At 41.1% G+C, this 6992-nt stretch overlaps 1 protein-coding gene across 3 annotated transcripts in view; it reads right to left on the bottom strand.

Annotated features, from left to right (window-relative positions):
• LOC138007751 (tetratricopeptide repeat protein 28-like) overlaps positions 1 to 6992 on the bottom strand; it is a 71331-nt gene that overhangs the window by 54702 nt on the left and 9637 nt on the right. For all 3 annotated transcript variants that reach the window (XR_011124109.1, XM_068854812.1, XM_068854813.1), the window contains exon 3: positions 112 to 160. The gene's annotated coding sequence lies outside the window, so the exon portion shown is untranslated. The remainder of the gene's footprint in view (positions 1 to 111; positions 161 to 6992) is intronic.

Here is a 6992-nt window from a genome sequence, read left to right as displayed (position 1 = left end):
AAGAAACAAATAGTTTAGCACCGTGACCCCTCAAACCAATTGTTGCCTATATTACTTTGCAACGGCAGACAAATAACTTATTACACCCAGTAAGCTAATATTACCAAATACCTTGCAATGTTCCTATTCAAAACGTTTTGAGCAGGAATACTGAATTCGGCTGAAAAAAAATTTAAGGGATAAATAATACTGGTGGATCATTTAGATCCATCATTTGCAACCATCATGAGTTTGACGGTGGTCACTTAAGAAAATAAACATGAAGGGAATTCTGACATAGTCACTAACTTGATCCAAACTGGGTAAAGAGAAAACAACAAAAAGTGACGCAAAATTCATCAAAACTGGTTCATCACAAATAAATTACTTGTTCGTGTTATTAAGAAATGAGCAACAGTGAGCAACTTACCAAAACGGATGGGTCACCTCGCAGCTCTAACAAGGTTGGAGCTGATTGGTTAGCTGCTTGAATTGCGTTAATTAGAAATTTGCCTGATTAAGTTCAATTGAAATGGTCATCGAGCGAACTGCTATTCGACCATTCAGTCAAATCTCTTCAGCAACAGTGTCCTGGTGCCATAAATGTAACAACTGAGTGAACAATGTGAAGTTTTTTAAAGGGACCATGTATTTCGAGAGGGATCACTATATGAGCTCTACAAGAACATCTGAAGACCACCATTACTGCCCTTTTTACGTTGCATGGTACCGACTACACCTTGAAGCATTAGCTATAGCTGCAATGGTACGCTTATTATGCTCCCTTAACGTTCAAGAAGTCTCAGGCGTTTTACTAGTACATGTGCATGGGGAAGTAGGCCATAAGGGAGGTACGAATGGCCAACACTTCTAAGGCAAGAGAGGTGACGGTGGCTAAGGCTATACATGTGGTGGAGCGTGGTCAAGTCAACTCAGGGAGGGCTGTTACGGTAGCAAGGGTAACCAGCCAAATAAGGAGGGCCAGAGTGCCAAGAGTGGCCAAGCTTGCCAGGGTGGTCAAGGTGGCAAGGATGGCCAAGGTGGCAAGGGTGGTCAAGGTGGCGAGGGTGGCCAAGGTGGCAAGGGTGGCCAAGGTGGCGAGGGTGGCCAAGGTGGCGAGGGTGGCGAGGGTGGCCAAGGTGGCGAGGGTGGCCAAGGTGGCGAGGGTGGCGAGGGTGGCCAAGGTGGCGAGGGTGGCAAGGGTGGCGAGGGTGGCCAAGGTGGCGAGGGTGGCCAAGGCGGCGAGGGTGGCAAGGGTGGCGAGGGTGGCAAAGGTGGCCAAGGTGGCGAGGGGTGGCCAAGGTGGCGAGAGTGGCCAAGGTGGCGAGGGTGGCAAGGGTGGCGAGGGTGGCCAAGGCGGCGAGGGTGGCAAGGGTGGCGAGGGTGGCAAGGGTGGCCAAGGTGGCGAGGGTGGCCAAGGTGGCGAGGGTGGCCAAGGTGGCAAGGGTGGCGAGGGTGGCAAGGGTGGCCAAGGTGGCGAGGGTGGCGAGGGTGGCGAGGGTGGCCAAGGTGGCGAGGGTGGCCAAGGTGGCGAGGGTGGCGAGGGTGGCAAGGGTGGCCAAGGTGGCGAGGGTGGCCAAAGTGCCTAAGGCGGTGAGGGTGGCCAGGCTGCCAATTTCATACCATACCAGTCGTATGTATCCTTTCCTACAACCTTTTCTATGCACTAATTTTGATCAGAAAGATTTAACATTTCTTAAATTATATTATACTGCAAGGAAATGAACCGTTGACAACCCTCCGTAGTTTTTAGTAGTAGTTTTTAGTGGTAACGAAAGTTAAAAAATGTTTGATATCTTATGCCTCCATTCCTTTTTACAACTACATAGTCATAGGACATCGTACTTGAAAAGAGTTAAAGGGAGTAATGAGTGTATCATGCCAATATTGTATTTAACAAATATGAAGTGTAATTTCCGCTGTTATACATGCATGTGCTATTTATTTATGTTATTTTTCTGTAGAAATCTGTATTTGGTAAAATAAAAGTACAAATTTAAGTTGAAATTAATTTACAATTTTGGTGATACAAGCGAGTATATCGTCGTTTGCGTAGTGTAATGTGCATGTCTAGCACTACATGCCATAACAAACACGGACAGAGCTTACCTGTTAAAATGAACTACCGTGTAGCATGAAAATGTTGCGGCTTTTAATTTCTGGGGATTTTGCGGATGAATCCTTATCCGCAAAAAGGGTTCAAAAAATATAGTACAAATATAAAAAACAAAAATATAACGCAAAAATATAACACCCGCCAAAGAAAACGCGCCAAAAACAACTCCCTTCAGTCAAATTACAAACTGCGCTTTTTGATAGATTTGTGCCAAGCGATGTACACTGGATCCATTCAGATGTCGAGTGTTGACACCCAATACAAAGCCAAGCTCAAGTAATTTTCGTCGCTATCGAGAGGGAGGTCATTCGCGCGACGTCCTCTGGTGTAAAAGTAATGGCTTATACCTCCGTTCTCGGGCTTTATCTCTTACTTAACTAATAAAAATACAAAATGACATTTACCATATCTGCATACAGGTAATTGGAAAATTGATAGCGCTTATTACATTTGTGAATTAAGATATACTAAGAAGCTCTTTTCTTTCTTGAAACATTAAATGGATATATTTACCTAATAATTTAGATGTAACCTTGTTTTCTGCTGTAAGTAAATACTTCGTCTTCTCCTTACCACTTCAATTGGTGTAACGAGTGCCAGCGTTTGTAATATGCGAATGCAGTTCCCTTCTTAAAGTCGTATAACCCCGACAATACATGAATAATGGGTGAGTGCGTGAATGATTGAATGAATGGATAACTCTATTTATGAGTCAACAAAAGGTTTGCAATTGCTGCAAATTCAGTGGGGACACCCAAAACAAGTTACAATCATCAAAACTATGTACAAAATAAAAATTACAATAACAGCTATAAAACTAAAAATAAAACTAAGAATAAATAGTCCAGTTGGACACAGATGACATTTTCACCCTCATCAATGAAAATGATTAAACCCCTGTTTCCAATGAAATTTTTACAGTGGACGTATTTATCTTGCCGGTAAACGAAGAATCCGTTTTCAGGTTGAATCCGTTTACAAGTAAATAATGAAAAGAACACAGTCGGGTTAAACTTGTTCGTCAGTGTAGTGTAGTGGTGAAGGCATAGAACTATAGATCTTGAGGGTTCGAGTTCGAGTTCTGGTAATTGTATAGTATAGTTCTTTGTTCCCCTTTCCTGTTGTAATGTTGAGAATGAATGGAGAAGTATGAATAAAAAAACCGATAAAGGGCGGATCCTGGGGGAGAGATGGATAGGGTGGTTAGCCACCCCCTATTTTGACTCCATTTTTTTCTATTTATTTGCTCTTTCTTGTATTTATATTTTTGCTGGAACCAATACTGTTTGTCTGACGTTACTCTTTTGTTAATGCCAAATATAAACAAAGTCAAAATGGCCGCCTCAATTATCCGTATTTGGTCAGAGTGTATGTTGCCGGTATAATCTGTTCTCCGGTTTAATCCATTTTACTTAGATTGAATTGGTGATCCGCGTTTTACGCAATCCGATGAAGTGAACAACCTTTTCCCTTTTAACCCAACTTAGGGCCAGGTTAGGATTATTTTTGGTTCTTATACATGGATATCAAACAAAAGTAAATTATGAAAAGAAATGTGCTGGTTAAGAATGTTCGTCGTTTCAGCGTAGTGGTGAAGACACAGAACTATATTTCTAGAGGGTCCGAGTTCCAGTACCGGTAAGCGCATAATACAGGGTCGTAACGAGGTATATTTTAATTTCCATAACTGATCCCATACTTTTACCCAAAATTTGGATTCCTGATCCGAAAAACGATGAAAATTTGGATCCCTGAACTGCAAAAATTTGATGTCTGATTCCTGATTCCATGAAAAACACTGCTGATCCCGATAGCACGCGTTGTGATTCCAGATCCCGGGGCTGTGATCCCTGATCCCGGCCCTTTTCAGGCCTTTGATATCGGATCCATACCTCGTTACGACCCTGATAGTAGACTTCATTCTAAAATTCTTTCCCTACTATGTTGTTATGTTGAGACTGAATGGATAACCGATAAGATGATACGAAACATTAAGAAGATGTCTTGAGATGCGTATTGGGCGTTACAATTCAAAGTAATCTCAAATGGAATTTGCACATTAACGAGGTTGTGGCTACGGCGTCAAAGAGGCTGCATATTCTTCGTGTCCTCGAACGCGGCGGAGTGCCACCTCCCGACCTACTTAAGGTTTATTTTGCGCTCATTAGGTTTTGAATACTGTTGTCCTGTGTGGCATCGAGTTAGTGCAGAAACGGGCCCTGCGCATCATCTTTCCTGCACTGCACTACCAAGAGGCCTTAGCTACTACCAGGTGTGTATCACTTCACACAAGAAGAATGGTTTTGTGTAGCAAAGTATTTACAAAGATAAATGAGCCCGAGTCCCGTCTTTGCCATCTTGTGCCACCGACTCGGTTGCAGGTGCACTGCCGCTCTCTTCGCAATAAAGACAGACCTCCCTTATAAGTTGCAAAACTGGACGCTTTCAACGAAGCTTTTTTCCGGCGATGTGCCTTTACGCTCATGGCATGTAATTTTAATAGGAACTTATGGGAATTCAATGTATAACTTGATATATTTCTAGTTTCTAGGTTTTTATCTAATTATTGTATTTTGTCTTGTTATTATTGTAAGGCTCAGTCCATTTTGAACGCGATGTAATTAGTTTTATCTTTGTAAAAGAATATCGCAATTCGCTTATTTTTAAGCACGACGATTTTATTAATAAACCAGACTCAAGGTCTAGACATAGCTCGAAGGAAGGTAAACGTTTTTTCAATCCTCTTCTTTTTGGGGGGGGGGGGTGGAGAGGGATAGCTGCTTACAATACCGCACACATTTAGTTGGAACACTTAATGAATGGTCTACAATCATCGTTACAAGATCGCAGCTTATCCTTCTTTCCCCATCCCCTCCATTCAATGTTGTGTCAGATTTGGGCAACTGTTAGTAGCTGTGTATATCAACGTTGAAGTAGGCAGGGGAAAAACGGGATCAGCTAACAAAAATTATATTGAGATTTTGTAGTCTTTAAACTGGAAAATTTTACACCCCTATCAAAAGGCTTTCTAACATGTAACCAAACAAGCTGGTAGTCACAACTGTAATAAAATTTAAATAGTCCTAACTTTGCAACGTGATCTTTTTTCAACATGGACTTGTTTGAACGCAACAAAAATTAACACTCCCAAGTCTCTTGTACAGCCTTAAAACATTGAACAGCAACAATATTACTTTAAACATTAACTAAAAACAACTGAATGCTACACGGAAACCTATACCTGAGAAAAGCAAGTTGTTATTTGTATAACATATCTCTCAGTTCTTTTGATTCAACATAGCTAAATGTGAAAACTACTATAATTTAACCAAAGAAAGCAAACAATATTGAAAGATCAAGCCCCTTTTCATTTATGAGAAAACTAATTTCTTCCGCAAGTTCTGAATATGACTGGTATGTGGAAGGCAGCTCAATTATGGGACCACAAGTTCTAATTATTGGTCTACGCCCAGCCCCTTGAAGCATACTGAATGTAACCAATATTGATTCTCATGTACATGTAATAACGTTACTCCCTGTCAAAAATGAAAAAAACTGAGACACAGCTTGTCCATCCAGGGACCTAATATATCTCTTAAGATGATCCAGAGCCATTCTCTCTGGTTCATTCTGTGGATTTGCATCAAGAAGCTTGATAATTTTCTTGGGGGTTGGCTTCTTTTCAAGGTACAACTCTTGCAAGCTTTGAAGGTTTTGAAAGGCAGGGAGTGCTCTTAACACTGAAAGTATTGGTACAAAACAATCAATAATGTACCTGGGCTTCTGTAGGAGTTCCTGGTGAGCTAACTCATGAACAACTCGCGAAATGTTCCCTGCAGTTACTTTACTAAAACACTTAAAATTAAGCAGGAAATCTAAGAGGTCCCCATCATTAGGATCAAATTTATCACCCAGTGCAATAGGAACAGTTTCCCTTTCCTCTTGTGATACATAGAGTAAAAATGATTCCAGTAAGAAACTGCTTGGAATACTACCCTCTCCGAACAGCACTGATGCTATAACAGCTCATGGCAAAAAAATTGGGAAATAATTGAACCTTTTTACACCATACACAATTATCGGTGCAATAGGCCATTTCCGAGTTCATGTCTGCCTCCTCTTCAACGCGAGTCTAAGTGCGAAGTTTTTGTTATGAAAATTAGTTTTCATTCATATGTAAAGTAGAACTAATTACCATCACAAAAACTTCGCACTTAGACTCGCTTTGAAGAGGAGGCAGACATGAACTCGGAAATGGTCTATTGCTTCCCACTGTGTTTTCTGAAGTTCATGCCTTATGCATGGCACTTTTTCGTGTGTTCCGACAGCTAGTGAGTGGCACACTAGTCATTCTCCACCCGATTCACACAACCCCTATGGGTGATACCCGCTGAAAGTGCACCAAATTACGCGAGCATCACCCGCTATAGTACGTACTATAGTACAGGAAATGTGACAATAATGGCGGCCTATCGAGCGAAGAGAAAATCGGGAGTAAAGAATGAATGACATTTGTATTCTAATTCAAATACAGTGTATTACAGGATAACATAGGGAAATATAGACAGTCTATGTAGTATATGCACACATTCCAATGGGAAATTAATCCCCGACGAACAGTAATATTTCCACAACATTTGAGTTGAAATACATTTACTAAGTTAGCTAGCAGAATTAGCTTAAATAAACATATTTTAACATATTGGAGGGATGTATTTCCTAAAATGTTCCACTGAGTCCAGCTTGCATCGTTTTTAGCTCACAGTTTCAGGTCAGAATTTTGCGAATATATCAGGGTATTTGGCCCCGAGCCGAGTTATGACGAACAAATTTGTGCGTAAAATCGATAATTCAATTTCGCCAAATTATCATTCTTTTCAGTTCTATTACTAAGGAA

Source organism: Montipora foliosa, chromosome 6, assembly GCF_036669935.1.
Source record: "Montipora foliosa isolate CH-2021 chromosome 6, ASM3666993v2, whole genome shotgun sequence".
Lineage (NCBI taxonomy): Eukaryota > Metazoa > Cnidaria > Anthozoa > Scleractinia > Acroporidae > Montipora > Montipora foliosa.
Note: the sequence above shows the minus strand (reverse complement) of the source record. Positions and strands in the feature narration are given on the sequence as shown.